The sequence below is a fragment of the Natator depressus genome, chromosome 13 (assembly GCF_965152275.1).
Source record: "Natator depressus isolate rNatDep1 chromosome 13, rNatDep2.hap1, whole genome shotgun sequence".
NCBI classification, from domain to species: domain Eukaryota; kingdom Metazoa; phylum Chordata; order Testudines; family Cheloniidae; genus Natator; species Natator depressus.
In genome coordinates this window covers 17,305,151-17,322,614 of record NC_134246.1, presented here as the reverse complement: position 1 = coordinate 17,322,614, position 17,464 = coordinate 17,305,151, and positions in this window count along the sequence as shown.

Below are 17,464 nucleotides of genomic sequence, written 5' to 3'. Positions count from 1 at the left end.
CTCTCATCTACTCGTGGAAAGGGGCAGATCTTCTCACCAGCAACATTTTGCACAACAGATTTCAGAAGGGAAAATGAACTGCTCTCCAACTGAAACACTAGCATGAATTTGAGGGAGGCAAAATGCAATAGCGCATACTAGCACATGACTAGGACCTTATATCTCTCATGTAGTGTTTTGGAAACTTGTGGGATTTTTCATGACCGGGGTGAAGTCCTGGCCCCATTGAAGTCAATGGCAAAATTCCCCTTGATTTCAATAGGCCCAGGGTTTCAACCCATGTCTTTTTAGCTGCTTTTAATGTGATTTACTTGCTGCATACAAGGAGGAGGGTCAGCACCAAGTGGAACCACCTCTCTGTGGAGTGCAAGTGCTTTGCAGGCCACTTATAGTCTCTGGACCACAGGATAGGAAGTGGTGTAACAGTCCTTCAAATGGATATTGAACTGCAGCCATGTGGCACAACCTCTTTGCTTCCAGTAGCCGTGAAATGGTTGAAGAAAGAAGACTGCCCACTGCATGGAATGCTACACATGCAGTGTTAGGGGATAAACTGGCTTTAGAAACAATGGATATTGTCTCTGTAAGAACAGAGGCTCATGATGGGTAGATTTACTTGCCTGGCAAAAGCCTGACCCATGTGCTGGCTGACACTGCCCTTGTTATGTGGGCATCCTGTATCTGACTGGATTGGTTTTCCAGTCGATGGCACACCACAGGTACAGAGAGCTGTCTACTTATTTTAACTGGTTCTACATTTTTTTTTGTTCAGTAGGTTAATCTGGCATTGAGTAACTTTTTCAGCAGTTTTTTTTCCTCCTTATGAGTTCTTCATCTGTGTCCTTGCAAGCCAAGACCGAGAGAACAATGGAAAGGAACAAGCTCCTGCCGCGGGAAGGCTTAGGGTCAAAGCAGCAGGTCTATCATACCATGGGAATCCAAAGTCTCCTAAACCATAGCTCTCTGCAAAAACTCATCATTCCCTTTCAGATGGGTCCTGGACGAGCTGCATGCCTTTTCAGTCCAAGATCTGCTTCCAGGGCCTTGTGCTAACCCACAAAACCCTCCTTGACAATATCAGGGAATAAAATCTCCCTGCACAACCCACCATGATAGTTGTGTTTCGGAAGCATTTGGCAGCTGCCAGCCATTTGGGAGACTTTCACCAGCACCAAAGTATAAGTGTCTGCTCCTACACAGACTTGGAGGGGCTCTGTCCTTTTTCAACAATAATGGCTACTCGGTAAAATCACCCCCATGGATTTCTGATTCTGAAGTTATCAACATTAAGGTCAAGGATAACCTGCTTCCTCCCTATTTCAGAACCACCACAGCATTCACCCACAGTGAGATGACTTGTTACACCATCCCAATGATGCCTTTTTGTCTCATTTTTATAGGGGCACTTAGTAGTGCCCCCTATATTTAGTCTGCCTAAACTTTCAATTTCCAAGGATTCTTGGCATCTTTTCTTTCAGAAGTGCTCACTGCTCCATTGTTTGCAGCAGCCCTTTAATATTTGGCAGGGGGAATGTCTTCAAGTTACAGAGGTTTTCTTTTTTCTTGTCCCCGTGAAATTCTGTTCACCTTTCGCTGAGATAGGAGCTGTTAAAATCACCATTTCCCTTCTCTCGCTTGTGTCCGTCAAGCCAATTTTGGTTGTATTCCAAATTAATAAGTGAACACTAACATTCCGAAGTGCTGGAGTCACACTGCTGCCAAGGCAGGAGGCTCACATGTCCAACTCGAGGCTTGAACTCACAACCCTGACATTAAGAGTCTCATACTTTACAACTGAGCTAGCTGGGCTGTCAGCATAAGCAGATGCAATTATTCTGGGAAGACCTGCTGGAGCAGTTGTGTGGGTAAGAAGGCTGAGCTGGGCTCCCCACACCTGGTCCGGCCCATAGCCCAAGTGCTGGAGCCCCCCTGCAACTCCTCAGGGAAAGAGGAAGAGAGAGAGAGAGAACTGGGCTCAGCTCCTCCAGGACCCAGCACCTGGCCCATGGGATAATATCCTTCTCCTGCTGCTACCTAATGTTTTGAGGCCTACAGCTCAAGCAGTAGCAGTCAGGGTTCACATGTTCCTATTTTTGCATCATGGGGATAGGGGAACTGTTACAGATATGTGCAATGGACTTTTACCTTTTTCCCTTAAAAAAAGCCTAGGAAATTATATACAAAAAAAAAAAATCCACATAAAATAATATTATTTAAATTGTTAAGTCAAGAACTCAAAAGTTAGCACTGAAATGTCAGATTTTATGGATGTCTGTGCAACCTTAATTTGGTCTCCTTGTTCATGTACATTCTAATACAGTTTTAAATTACAAAAATCACATGATATTTTTTCCCACAGGACTCCTGCATCATTCAGGGCACATGATGGATGCACAAGGGGACAGAATCAAGGTTGCATGGACAGCCATTAATCTGGCATGTCCTCATTTTCTGTTGTTTGACTTTACAACCTAGATAACAGTCTTTTAACACAGATATTTTTGTTTTTAATATAAGACTAGCTTTGCTGGGTGACCTACATACTCAGAGTGTGAAGAACTTCAGCCCACCCACCACAGGCAAAAATTAACAATCTGTAAGGAAATGGCTGGGTGTTCTGGGATCTCTTACAGACTCCATTAAAAAGCTTTGGGAATAAATTAGTGAAAACAATTTCAGAGCAGCATATTGAACTGCAGCAAAAAACTGTAGCAAAAAAGGAGGCTATTTGCATATTTCATTTATTCTTTTATTACTGTAGCCAGTTTTTGATTCTGAAACCAAGAATCTATCTGACACTGCAGTCTTAATAATGCTGAGCACTTTGCAGCCTCAAGGACTTACTACATATTAACCAATTATTCCACACAACACTCCTCTGAAGTACGTGTGTAGTATTATCTATATTTTACAGATGGGGAAACTGAGGCAGAAGGGGTAACTAACTTAGCCAAGAAATAATCAAGCAATCACAGAAAATGTTACTGTTAGACATAGGAAGAGAACTCAGGAGTTCTTGGGTTCCAGTGCTATGCTAAGACTACCAAAGCATTTTTGATCTCTCCTTAGCTGTTGTAACAGTGGATGAATTGTGACTCCCTTAAAACCCTTTTGCTGTATCCGAAAAGAGAAAATCCTAAAAACTGCTGCTGCTGTACTAGTTCATTCTGGAGTTCTCCTAAAAGCCCAAGTCTCAGCTCCTGGCACAGATGGCAGGGGTTGGAGGACAGAAATGGTGCTTATTTAGGGAACTTGCAAAGCATTGTGGGGCACAGGGCATCCCATGTAAGTATACCAGTAATAGCTAGTCTGTAACCAGTCTCTCTTTTGGGCATGGTCCAGTCAGTAGTGTCTCAGATTCCATCCTACAGTTATCACCCATCAAAACAGAATACCAAAATCACTTAGTTAAGAAACAGGTGCCTACAATATATTACTTTCATTTGCCTTTTAATTTTTGTCGCATACATTTTATATTTCTTGGAATGGAGACGTCGAACTTCTGAACACAGTCTGAAATCCCCCCAGATAATGAGCTCATTTATATTAATAAGAATTCAATTCTTCCTCTTATCAGGGCTCCCAGCAGAACAGATAGAGGGGCTACCCCTTTAAAGTGTTGACCTTCACACGCCTTATCGAAGCTCTTTACTCTGTTGAAATGTTGTTTGCTAGGATATGTTACACGTCAGTGTAAATCAATATTTCCCGATGAAAGAGTACTCCTTTTCTTTTTGCGAATACAGACTAACATGTCTGTTACTCTGAAACCTGTCATTTCCCAATGAGAAATTTTTTAGAGAAAGCCACAGGTGTGCTGGACAGTAGGACCTTCAAGAAATGGGCTTATTTTCTGTATATCATTGGACAGCCCACTTAGTATCTGTCTTCCAGTGGCCAGCATCATGTATATTTACAGTGCTGTTAGTAAATATTTATCTTTTAGTGTGCTTTTAAAAGTAAACGCTTGTGATTTCTTGATCAGACATTGTAGAATCCTTTCTGTTAACCAAAAATGCATCTAAACTCTAAGGTTAAAGACGGTTTTGTTTTGAATAAATGAATGGCTTTGTCATAGTAGGCCTGTACTTTTTTATCCACTCTGCTTTACTCTGAACTTTAGCTGATCTGGTGTGCTATCAGTGAGCTGAATTTTACCTGGACGGTCGCATGTTAGTAAATAATGGATTGCATGGCCTTTTTACTCTATACTCCTGACCCTTAGGGAAATGTCCAGAAAGGAACCACTTGTAACCTACATGGGGCGGGAGTGGTCTGTAATTAATAAGATAATAATAATTGAAGGATGTGTTTAGCGTATCAGGAATTACTCTAACATTATTTCTGTCATAATGGCTTGGTTATAAGATATCTTTTGTAATTGATAAAATAGATGGTTGCTCAGATGTCTTTAGCTTATCAGTTATATAAATCAGATACCATGAAAGAAGGTTATGAGCAATAGTCCATTTTCTTTGTCTCTTTTCTGTGAACATGTATAGTAGTATATAAAGAGATGCCTTTATTATATATGTATGTTGTATTGGATAAAATGGTAAACTTGATAAGGGATGCTCTGTAATTGATGAACTTAGTAATTGACAAAATGGACAAGGAACATGGGGTATAGCAGGTGTGTTCTATAATTAATATATCAGCATGATATTAATGTATGGAGTAATGTCTAAGTATTAAGAGCTAATTGTGATATAGATCGTCCTAGCAATGATAAATTAGTTGCAAATATCATTGGCTTAGTGATTCAAAATAAGATCAAGCTAGAGAGGATTTTTCTTTGTTTTGAACAGTATATAAGAGGTGAGTTTTAGGGAGTTAGAAGTGAACTCAGGTAGGCTGCCTCATTTCTCCATTTTCAGATTTGGTAGGTAGGTGTCTTTTTCTGTATTCTGCATAGTGCTGTATTAAGAATTGCTTGATTGTCTTATTTAAGTAAGACTTCAGTTGAGTTAGTTGTTTGACATCGTGACTTATTACATCTTAACATGCAAGAGTGCTATATTAATGAGTCACAATGAATAAACAAGGTTAGACTAAACATGCAAATGCTAAATCAGCTTGCTATGAGCAGGGACATAGGAACTCGGGAATTGCTATATTGGATCGGACCAGTGGTTCTTCTGGTCTTGTGTCTGACAATAGCCAGCACCAGATGTTTCAGGGGAAGGGGCAAGAAAACCCACACTGGCCAATTATGGAATTACCTGCCACTAAGGGAAGCTTCTCCCTAAACGCTGTCCGTTGATGTTTACCTTATGCCTTGAAGCAATGTACCTTCTAGTTTTTTTCTATTGCATATAACTGTGGATGCTCTTATTATCCACATATATGTCTACTATTTTTTTGAAGCACTTGGGAATGTCCAATCTTTGCCCAGCAGAGGGGCATATTAGCAGCTTCCCAGAAGCCTGATGGCCCATAGAGAACTGGAATAGCCACTTGGAGCTACCTTCACCTTTAAGATGGCACTGAGGCCTGTGAAATTAACAGGCCCGCCCCCCCCCCCGTGGAATATTCCAACACAATCCTGCCAGCGATACTGTAGTTAATTATAATTGGATCGTATTTTTCATTGCATAAATGAATGCGCTGAAGAGGGCAGGAATGGATTTTCCTCCCCAACTCACAACCACACAATTACAGCACTGCACAACTGGTGAGATAGATTATGGGAGAGACTATCACCTTCCTACTAGCTTTGCGTCAAGGGGCAGATGCTCAGCTGGGTAAATGGTCATTGGACAAAATCAAATGCACTATGACAATCTGCACCACCAGAGGAGCTGCCTCCCAGGTGCTGGGCATTGTCTGAGGCACGATGCCAGACACAATGGATCAATGGACTGCTATGGAATGTAGCAAATCCTACGTATCTAATACAATAACTCCTCACTTAAAGTCATCCCGGTTAACGTTGTTTCATTGTTACATTGCTGATCAATTAGAGAACATGCTCGTTTAAAGTTGTGCAATGCTCCCTTATAACTTCATTTGGCAGCCGCCTGCTTTGACCACTGCTTGCAGGAAGGGCAGCCTGTTGGAATGAGCTGGTGGGGCTTGGAACCTGGGTGGACCAGCAGCCCTCCCTATCAGCTCCCCCTTCCCTTAAGTTCCCTGTGTGGCAGCCACCCAGCAGGCTATCAATTGCCAGGCAGTTCCGCTGTCCCTCCCCGCCACTGCCATGTGCTGCTCCTGCCCTCTGCCTTAGAGCTGCTCCCCGGAGCCTCCTGCTTGCTGTGTGGGGTGGGGGAAGAGGGGGGCTAATATTAGGGTATCCCCCTCCCCCCTGCTCCTGTACCCCGCTTACCCCATATCTCCATAGAGTGGGGTGAGGGGACATGACAGGGCTCAGGAAGGAGGGAGCTTCCTGGCAGCAGCTTCTGTCTCAACTTGCTGATCTACTTAAAAAGGCAGTGAGGTCAGTGTACTTAAAGGGGCAATGCGTGTCTCTCTCACACACACAGGGTGTGTGTCTCTGTCTCTCTCTGCCATGCTGTCTCCCCTCCCTCTATTCGTGCTGCCTTGTAGAGTGTGAGGCTACATTAACAACAATGAGGTAACCCTTGAGAGCTCAACTGATTGCTAATTCATCATTTAGCAGCCAGGCATTCCCTGGGAAATATCCCACCTTCTGACTCTACCACCTCAACCAAGCTTCACAATCACCATCGCTGGGTACAGTATTAAATTGTTTGTTTAAAACTTATACCGTGTCTGTGTGTGTGTATATATAAAATATAGTCTTTTGTTTGGTGAAAAAAATTTCCCTGGATCCTAACCCCCCCCATTTACATTAATTCTTATGGGGAAATTGGATTTGTTTAACATTGTTTTGCTTAAAGTCGCATTTTTCAGGAACATAACTACAATGTTAAGCGAGGAGTTACTGTATCCACCAAGGCTGATGTATTAACTACATTTATTAAATAAATCAATCATGGGTTCAGATACATGCCTGGTGCAATACCACTGAATTGGGCCCACTCTAGCTATGGCTACACTTATGGAGGCATGTAGGGTACATACATTGCATACCCACTAGGAACGGGTATAAATAGCAGTGTAAACAGTGAGGCACTGGTTTGGTGAATTGAGTACAGCTGGGCCAGTACCTTTGGATGGGTTCCCTACATGGGTCTCTACACACCCAAGCAGTGCCTGCCCCGTCGACCTGGCTATTTTTAGCAATGTAGTGTCCTGCTGCCTCCCTGCTGCTAGAACCTTTTCCTGCCTTGGGGAAAGGCTCTGGCAGTGGGGGAAAAGCTCCGATAGGGGGAGGCAGCAGAGAAAGACTCCAACAGCTCCTGTCTGCCTCACCCTGCCAGAGCCTTCACTGCCGCATGTAGCTACACAGTACAGTGTGGACACAGACTGCTTTTGACTGCAGATCTGCAGCTACATGTCCCCTACATGTTGCTACCAGTGTAGACAAGGACTGTGTGTGTCATGGAGAATAAAGCACTGCGTCTAGGCAAGGACAACAGAAGTAGGGTGACCAGATGTCCCAATTTTATAGGGACAGTCCCGATTTTTGGATCTTTTTCTCACATAGGCACCTATTACCCCCCACCTCCTGTCCCGATTTTTGACCTTGCTATCTGGTCAGCCTAACTAGACGTTTCAGGGATTACTAGTTAGAAATACACACACTGAATAAAGAAAAGGAGTACTTGTGGCAGCTTAGAGACTAACAAATTTATTTGAGCATAAGCTTTCGTGAGCTACATCTCACTTTATTGGATGCATAGTTTTGAGAAGTTAAGCACAGCTCTGCGGATCACAACAAGTGCTTGGCAAGCCCTGCCCTAGGCTCCCACGCTTGAGGGACTTAATTTTTAAGAGCCTTCTGTAGCCTTCTCAACCCCTGGTGGCTCAGATCCCAGTCTCGCCAATTTATTGCATTTATTTGGCTATCAAATGTGTCTGTAAAGAGGAGTAAAACGAGATAGTGAACACAGTCGATGAGAATTCATTTTTATTAAATAATATAAATTTATCGTGTCTGGATGAACTTCATCTTAATGCTCCCTCTTCTTCTCTTCAATCTTTTCCTTTAAATGCCGTGCTACTGTCCCAAGTATTTGTAGAGTAATTATTATCAAGGCTTTCAAAAATTATTTTCTATCTATCTTAATACATGTAACATGCTGTTTCATATTTGATTTAAGTATTATTAACAGCATAACTACCTATAAAATCAAATATAATTAAAAGACAGTAGAAAGCAGCAACACAATGTAGATTGTCTGTGGTAAAGAATGTGGATCCATTGTTGAATTAAGTAAGGGGCAAAATTTGCAGCCACATGCTTGGCTCACTTTCTGCTTTGATGTTACATTTAGTTCATTGGACCAAATTCTTTGCCTGCTAAACAGTTTGCTTCTTGCTTCTCATTTTTATTGCTCTCCTTGGGGATAAGGAAGGAAAAGAAAGAAAGAAGAGTTTCCCGTATTAAAAATGCATGCCTCCCACGCCAAGGGAGTTCCCCCTCAGGAAAAAATTTGACAATTCTTTTTAGTTGCTGAATAATTTCAGGTTTTCATTAAAAAACAACAACAAAAAAAACCCTGGGTTAAAAAAAAATCAGTTCTTGGCAACCAAACTTTTTTCTGCACAATCAGAAAATTATGTGGGTTTCAGTTGCTAAAAGTTTTCAGGTTGTTCGTTTGTCAACAAACCACTCTGTGCCAAAAAAAAAAAAAAAAAAAAAAAAAAAGTAAAAAAACCCAGACATTTTCTGTGAAAATTTCAGTTCAATTAAAAAAAATTTTTTTTCCCATTAACAAACCAGTTTGATGGAATTGCCTACTCATCCAAAGGCCTTTGGTTGGTTTCCATGGCCGCAAGGCGAACCCAAGGATGCTGGAGGTTCTGCCACCGGAGACCTCTCTTACCGCAAATGAGAAAGCTCAGTCAGAATAAAGCCAGCCTGCTCTTCATTCCAGTTCTCTGCACCACCTCAGTCAGGGAGCAAAGGTGCATTCCAAAGAGCCTTTAATCAATGAGTCCCTGTGATGCTAAGGAGTGTGTGGTAGGGTAGAGGCGATTGAGCCAATAACAATGGCCACATGGGTTGGGCTGGCTGCTTGGTTCCTCCTGCTAAATAGCTAGTTATTCCTCAAAATGGGGTCCATAGTGCTTCACTTGCATTGTACTGCAACCCCAGGCTCAGGCAGTACAGGCCAAATTCATTCCTGGTGGAAATCACATTGACTGCAGTAGTGGTTTACACTAAGAGGGTATTTGGCCCTTGTTTAAAAGAAAAAGTAGTACACACCACTGAGGTTATTAAATGCCCCCCCGGCCTCTGGAGCTCAGTATTTACCTGCTAGATGGTCTTCCTGCTGTTGCGACCCTTCCGTTGGAAAGCGTGTGCCAGGCCCTGAACCCAGATTACATTTTTAATGCGTGATTATAATTGCATTATGCAAGACATTACATAATATAGTGATTTCAGACCACAGGGATTGCTGGTGGCACCATTACAAGGAGCTTTTATACACTTTAGGCTCTTTCCCCATAGACAGGCTGCCAAAACACTGTGCAACTTTTATTACCATATGTGCTGATTTCTCCCTCCCTCCCTCCGCAATAAATTATGATTAGGAGTAGCTGGCACTGAGCCACTAGTGCTTTGAAGCTTTTCAGTTCACTTGTTTCTTTATGGGTAGGGTTATGTGCTTTGCCTAGCAATAAGCTTCCAGTTTAACAATCCATTTGATAAACGTTGGTGATTATTGGCAAGATTATCTATTGCTTGACTCAGGGAGCGTAACGTGTTCTCTCACTCCTTTGCACTGGTACCACCGTGCCAGCACTCTGCAAGGAGCAGACTCACCAGAGCTGCCATATGCTCACTGAACTGAAGTGTGCTGGAGAGTTGGGAAAGCTCCCCCCCCACATCCCACTCCTCTGGTAGCCTAGTTACATTGGTCTGTCAGGCACAAACAGGGTGCCAGATATAGCCCCAGTGCAATTTAATCTCTCCATGGAGCAGTGGGCAGGACAGTGACTCCTCAGGCTAACATGCTAGTTAACATGTTTCAAAAATGGGCCTTGTATCCGTAGAGGCACCACCCTGGAGCTAAGATGTTATATCAAGAACCCTTCATACCGCCCCAGTCTTCTAGAGCAAAGGCCCTACAGCACCCTTCACAAATGAAAGGGGATCCCTCTGCGCCTCACTTTTGAAATACACAGATTCTCTGAAATGCAAGGTTCAGATCCTGGTGGGGTTGACGCAGTCCTTTGACGCAGATGATTACTGGGTGTGTAGCGGGGGAGGCAGTGTTAAGACGTCTTTACCAAGAACCCGTGCTCTTAAAGTGCCAGCAATATCCATGCAGCACAGCAGAGAGGGCTTCAGTTTACACTCTTGCAATGGCCTCAACCAACCATTCCCCCCCACTGGTGTGAAGTGCGCCACACTCTATTTGGTCACCATTCTTTACTCTACAACATCATTTAGCTAGCTCTGTTAGCTCACATGCATAGAAAGAGACCCGTTCCCTTCCCAAAAGAGCTTATAGCTAAGCACAAGACACAGGACAATGGGTCAGGAGTGGGAGTACAGTGAGACTAGTCGTGACGAGAACACGGGAGGCTGGCTTGCCTGGAGAAGTGGGTTTGAGAGAGGCAAGAGCGGGTGCTTGGCAGAGAAAGACAGGGAGAAGAAGAGGCTGCATTCTGTTTGTGCTCTATGTATGAAATATGTAAAGAGCTTTGGGTTCCCTGTAGAGCTGTGAAATCTCTTTCAATCCTGGCCAACATTCCTTTTCTCAGTGCCATTGTCTGAAGCTAGGACTGAGCTATTGCTAAGTGTATAATGGCTGCTGGTTTTCTGCTGGGATCTAACTCCTTACTTTGTCCATTGCCTTGACATACTGTGGCAAAATTGCCACTGTACCATGCCCCCCTAGTGGCAGTACCTCAGTTTCCCCCATCCAGTCGTTGGCCTATTGGCATCACCTGAGCCTCCAGCCAAGCCAGGTAACAGATCCAACCCTTCACAAGACCTCAAAATCCTTAATTTACAGTAAAACAGAAAATAGCAAAACCCTCTACCCAGGGTTTCAGGAAGGTTGCAGTTCTCTGATCGGCTCCTGTCTTCAGTTGGGGGTTCCAACTCAGGGATCAGTGTCCCAGGCTTCAATCATCCCACAGCCCAAGAGCAAAAGCTTCCATCCACCTCTCAGGTGGCTCGCTTCCCTGGCCTTTCTTCCAGCATCCCTTTGCTCCTTCCTTTATGAAGACTCAGTCCCTCCCTAGCAGGTCTGATCACCAACTAGGCCGAACACTCCTCTAGGTGCAGCTTGGTGGGTTAATTGGCCTCTTAGGCCACTTTAAACTCTTCTTTCATGTGTGGGGGGAATATACCACCCATCACACATACGACATACCTAAAATATTGAGAGTGCTCTGAAAGCACCTAAGTCCTTTTGTATGTTAGCCATATGTTTGTGGCCAGCTGAGTGCATTTTGATAAACATAAGACAAGGCTGGGTAAAACTGTCCCTAACAGGACACACACAAGCAGATTGGAATGATCAATGAGCCACAAATTAAATCCGAAGTGCCACAGCCTGCTTACCACCAACAGCTCCTTTTCCTTATGCGCGTGTCAAAGTTGTTCTGGTCTTTTGTGTCAACAGACTGTAATAGGTCTGGCAGCGTTGTGCTCTAGCCTCTGGATTTTGCCAAGCAAAACAAACGATTTCTGTAAATTGGCTTTAACTAGGGTAAAAGAATACTTGGTGCTTCTCATCTTCAAGGACTTGACAAACCATCTGCCCAAACCCCGCAAGATAGGCATGCTCCCAATTTGACTGATGTGGAAATTGAGGCAGAGTGAAGACTAGCATAGGATCACAAAACAAGTCAGTTCCAGAGCCCATCTCAGAGCTCAGGCATTCCTGTGCTCAGAGTATTAGACAAGAAAGAAAAAAAAAACAATGGGAAATGTAGCCAAATTCTGTCCGAATTTTTTTCTTGGAATCAGGGGTTTTATCTGAAATTTGTAAAATTTCTCTTGAGTCCTAGTCCTTAGATCTAATAATGCTAGATATTATCAGCTATTGTGATACTCAAAAGATCATTTAAAAAACTTAAGAGACTAAAAAAACAGAGGGAAGCTATTCAAAAATGCCTATGCACATAATCTGACCAGATTTGACCATTTGTGCATATATGTATCTCATTTACAAATGTGGTAGCTGCATGGACAAATTAGGTGCACAATTGTGCATGTATTGTGTACCTTTTTGCACAAAAATTCTGTATGTGGTTACTGTGAGTGCTTGTGCAGACTGGGGAAATGTGTAGCCAAATGGCCAATTCTAGTTAAAGTGTGTGCTTTCTTTTCTTTTTTCTTTTGAATTTGGTCATCAATTAAAGTGTTTGAATTAAATAAAGCTAATTGTCTTTAGAAATCAGGAGGTTTGTGTTAAAGGTCTGAAGACTCATCTTATATTGGAGTTGCATGCCAGTTTAAAAAATATTAGTTTCACCAACTGAAAGAAAAGTACAACTGAGTAGTGCAAAAGGCCCTTTGTTCTGATATCTTGCACAATTTAACTAACATCCCATTATTTCATTTTCTGGGGAAGAAAAATGCAATTGCTCAATCAGAAAATCCAGGTTCTTGACCCAGTAACTATACATGCAACCTGTTTAGCCAACTTCCATATCCAGAGCTCTTCATCTGACAAACTCTGCTGTCATCCCATCTGCATGTGATCAATCCTAACATCAAGGTCAAGGCTCTCATCATTATGGTCTCCAGTCTGATATCTGTAAATACATCACTGTAAATACATTCAGACCGGAATATTGTTGGGAAGTGTTCTGTTTCACTGAGATGAGTTGTGGCTAAATTAGGTCAATGTATATTTCAATGTATAGTTCTAAAACACTTAAGCCCAGGAAGTTAGGTGCCTAAATACTTTTAAGGATCTGGGCATTAGGGTCTGATTCAGAAAAAGCATCCTTATTCAGGTAAGCACTTATGCACACATTTAACTTCATGCATATGCTTAAGTCCCTTTGGAGTCAATGGGACATAAATACATGCGCTTAAGTGCTTTCCTGAATCAGTGCCCTAGATATGGGAAAATAGGGTACTCTGTAACATTTGCTGTCAGTTACAATGGTTTCAAGTAGCCTGAATCGCTGTGCCAATTGACCATAGTTATTGTAGTGTTGGCCAGTAAATATGACCATAAAACAAACCAACCAAAGGCTCAGTTTTATCCGTACCTTTTTATTTATTTCTGCAGTAGGGGACCATTGCTTTAAAATCTGTAGACATTTGGACATATTTTACAAGACAGTACAGTTTCTGAATGTCACACATTGATCACAGTTTCATAGCACTACATGCATATAAAGACATTGATTTTTTAATTTTTTTTTAAATTATTTTTTACAGAAACAACTGGAGTGATCAATAAACTTCAACGAAAGAGGACTATTTACCAAAAAACAAAACAAAAACAAGAACGCACCAAACCCGCCCTCTCCCCTCCCAAAACGTAAGACTCTAAGTGCACTAGTGTATGGCTAATGGAATCATAGTTACCCCAAAACACAAGGGTGTCGAGTAGATATTGCTCAAACGGTGAAAAAACATCTTCTGACATGCTGTCCCTTAGTGTGACCCAATCTAATAGAACGAAGAACACGTGCTGGCCGTGCTGAATCTGCTGGGGCAGCAGGACATGCATGGCAACAACTACCCTTCACTATACATTTTGGGCCTGATTTCCTAGTGCCTCCACTTTCCACAGGTATAAAATGACAAAACACGGTGTAAAGCAGTGGAGCACCAGGCTTTATATTTTCTGCCCTTTCTCACTATAATTCCACCCAAATCTGCCAGGAGAGTCCCAGGAATTTTTTCCAGTTTTTATTTGGTGTTAAAATACCGGCTTTACTGTTTAAATGCTTTTTAAAAACTGGTACCATTTTTATTGCACTAATGTACTGGCTAGTGTGTATCCCCTCCCCCCCCAACCCTCTAATGAATATCATCAGAACTGCTCATCTGTGGCTCATAGGCCCTATATCGCTAATGGAGAGTGTGTTTGCTGACATGATGGAGGCCTGTGCTTCTGGAGCAGGAAGGTATTTGTTCTATCCCTGCAGGCACTGTGAAATTCTGAATGGGTCTGATGTATAGCATAGTGAAAGACAGCTGTGACTTCCCGAAATAGTCATAAGTTTGTTACAACACGGTATGTCTTTAAGAGCATAAAGAGAAGCGCACCTTTAGATGTTTTCTCTCCATTCCAGAACCACTTCACTGGACTGATTAAAAAGCAGGACTCTTCCATGTTAAAGTTGGGTACAGCAGATCAAAATCTTCTGATGCCAATAATATATAAAAAGGTTGAGATTTGGTGCAATTTAGGACCTGTGGCTGGCCTTTTAGTCTTAGGTATTAAGAATCACTCCTTATCATGACTTCAAAGTTCAACATAATATGGAGGATCTGCCAAAATGACAAACCTGCAGGGAATGTTTTATTGTGAAAGCAGCTCTGTACACCAACCATAAAAAAGCTGGCAAGGACTGAAAAGTGTCCTATCCCTCAGGGCTCAAACCAACAGAATATAAAACAAAGCTGCTGGTCATAGGAGGCAACATGAACTCAGCAGTACTTCAGAAACAAGATAGAGGAGGATAAAAGACAAGAGACATGTCAGGGGGACAGATCAAAATTGAAATACTGTACAATAACCATGAAGTACCGCGCATAGATCAGAATTGGTGTGTCCTCACATGGTCTTAATTGCAGATTAGCAAGGAGACTGAAAGGTGTGACACAGTAACTGACACAATATCTGTTGGTAACTACTTGTACAAATCAACAAGTCCTTGTCTAAGGCCCTGATAAATTATAAAAATATGGGGTGAAATCTAGTCCCATTGAAGTCAATGTGAGTTTTATAATTGACTTCAATGGGGCCAGGAGTTCACCCAAGACGATCTTGCACATTTAAAGAGAAATAACATAGAGTGATCATAACCCAACAAATCTGAATGAAATGATTGTCATTCTCTTTCACACACTTCCATCTAATTATTACTGCTTTTCACTTCCCCCTGCCCAGACGGTTTTCAAACAGGTGCAATGGACAGCTGTATTCCATCCCTGAGATCACACAAAGCCTTTAGTCTTCCCTAAAATATATTTGCTGGCATGTCCAAAAGATCTGAATACAGTGGGTCTTTGCTCTGAGTGCAAATTTACTTATTTTGTTTAATGCAGCATAGCTGCAGTGTTATAAGCATCCCTTTAAAATTTCAAATGTTTAGCCTTGCTCAGACCTCCAGAACATCAATATAATAGTATTACTCTCTATTTAAAAATGAAAAGTATTCTTTTCTAAGCTTCTAACATGATTTATTGTGCGATGAAGCCAGAATCAAGAAAAGCAAAACTGAGCCATATTTACAGATATGAACAGTTGTGGCACCTGACCATTGGTGTCAAAGGACACTTGGTGGTGGTTCAGGTAACATCAGCAACAAAGGGGAATATGAACTTTTAGCTTTCAGAAGATTTCTTTTGTCTTGCAGAAAAAAAAAAACCTTTTCTTTAAGCCCCAAAGCCTAATTATCTTGGTACATGGCTGCAAAACACATGCTGGAAATCAATCACCTTTTAATTGGTGAGATGACTGACATTTGGATGTGTTTTTTCCTAATGCAAGCGAGCTAGCAGCGGGTCAAATGTAGCATTGGAATAAGCAAATATAACTTACTGCAGTGGTAAATTTGGTCCATAACATGTTGAGTAAACCAAGTATTTTATTGGTATGCCCTTTTGAAGGGCATTTTATATGACTGTAGATGTCAGATGTGCAGGGTTATTGCATTGGCTAGTTGGAGGTGTGGCTCCCTTTCAGAAACAGAAACACATTTTCCATTCATTTATTTCCTCACGTGATAGCTGAGCCTTGCTAATGTATAAATCACTGGCAAAGCAAACTTTGCTGGTCGTTACAAGCTTGTTCCTACTGTGATTGCTGATTATTTATACATTTTCAAATGTACAGACTTCTAATTAAATCATGTTTCAGGTTTGCTCTCTAGGGTTGCAGGCATATAGGAAAATTCCACAAAGAGACCACAGCTGTGTAAATATCGAGCTGAACTAACAGAAGGTACTGCGCGAGAATTTCAACTCTGGAAAGAAACTGCCCATGCGCAACCAGTTGCCTCTTCTTAATTTTATGTTTAAACATTTGGACCAATTCAAAAAAGAAATATTTATGCATAGATTTAGGGTCAAATCTATCCAGGCAAACTCCTCATTGACTTCATAGGGCCATGACATGGTATATATCAAGGCATTTGTTTTTCTCTTGTATTTTTGTTTCATTGTAGGTGACATTGTAATTGGAGAGCAGCAAAATGATTAAGAAGAACTAAGTACATGGACAAATCTTTGCCTTCACCAAACCCAAATCCAGTCCCTTTCTGAAACCTGTATATTTAGGAATTTGGATAAATAAATGTTCTCCACAATTCCTGGTTTTGCCCAGGACTGAAGGTGGCAATATCAAAATACAACAATTGCTTGACCCTGCAGTTTTTACTTAGGCAAAACTCCCACTGGGCTTGGAATTTCAGTGGGAGCTTTATCTAAATAAAGAATACACCATCAGGTATTCAGGTTGGATAAGAGCCTGAACTTTCAGTTCTGGTGCTGATCTCAACTCCATCCCTAAAACTTTTGTAGTTGACTCCATCACTAATTATTATGGTGATGGTGATTTCCAGATCTAGTCCCTTCTACACACTGGGCAAGATTCTGATCTCAGCTTAATCAACGTAAATCTGGAAAAACTCCACTGAAGTCAAAGGCTGCAGTTAAGGGTTGAAATCAGTGGAGTTCCTCCAAATCTACACCATTGAACCTGAGATCACTGTCTGGCCCATTCTCTCTTTTTTTAAGAAAACACATCTTAGTTTCCGTGTACTGTCCTTGTATTTTGTTTATTTTTAAGGACAACAAGCAGGAAAATACAAATACATGATGACATCAAAGAGATTCTGTGACCTTTCACAGACCTACTTCAGGAGGGATGTTTCTGGTGTTCTCAGAACAGAGACATAACAAAAAACACTCAGGAAATCAGCTATGTAAATGAACAACAGTAGCTGCTAATATATTATTCTGTAATACAAAAAGAAGAAATTTGACTTGTTTGCCCTATTATAAATTTGCTAAAAATACAGCTATATATTTATATTTTATATATATAATATTTAAAATCTGAACAGAAAAATAGACTTTTCCATACATCAGATACTCATAGAGCCAACACAATGGCAAACAGACGGTACAGAGAACATCTGTACTTTAATCAAGAATTATTTAAAGCCATATTCTGCCCAACTGGGTGATTCTAAAGCAATCTAAGCTAATGCTTGGTTCATT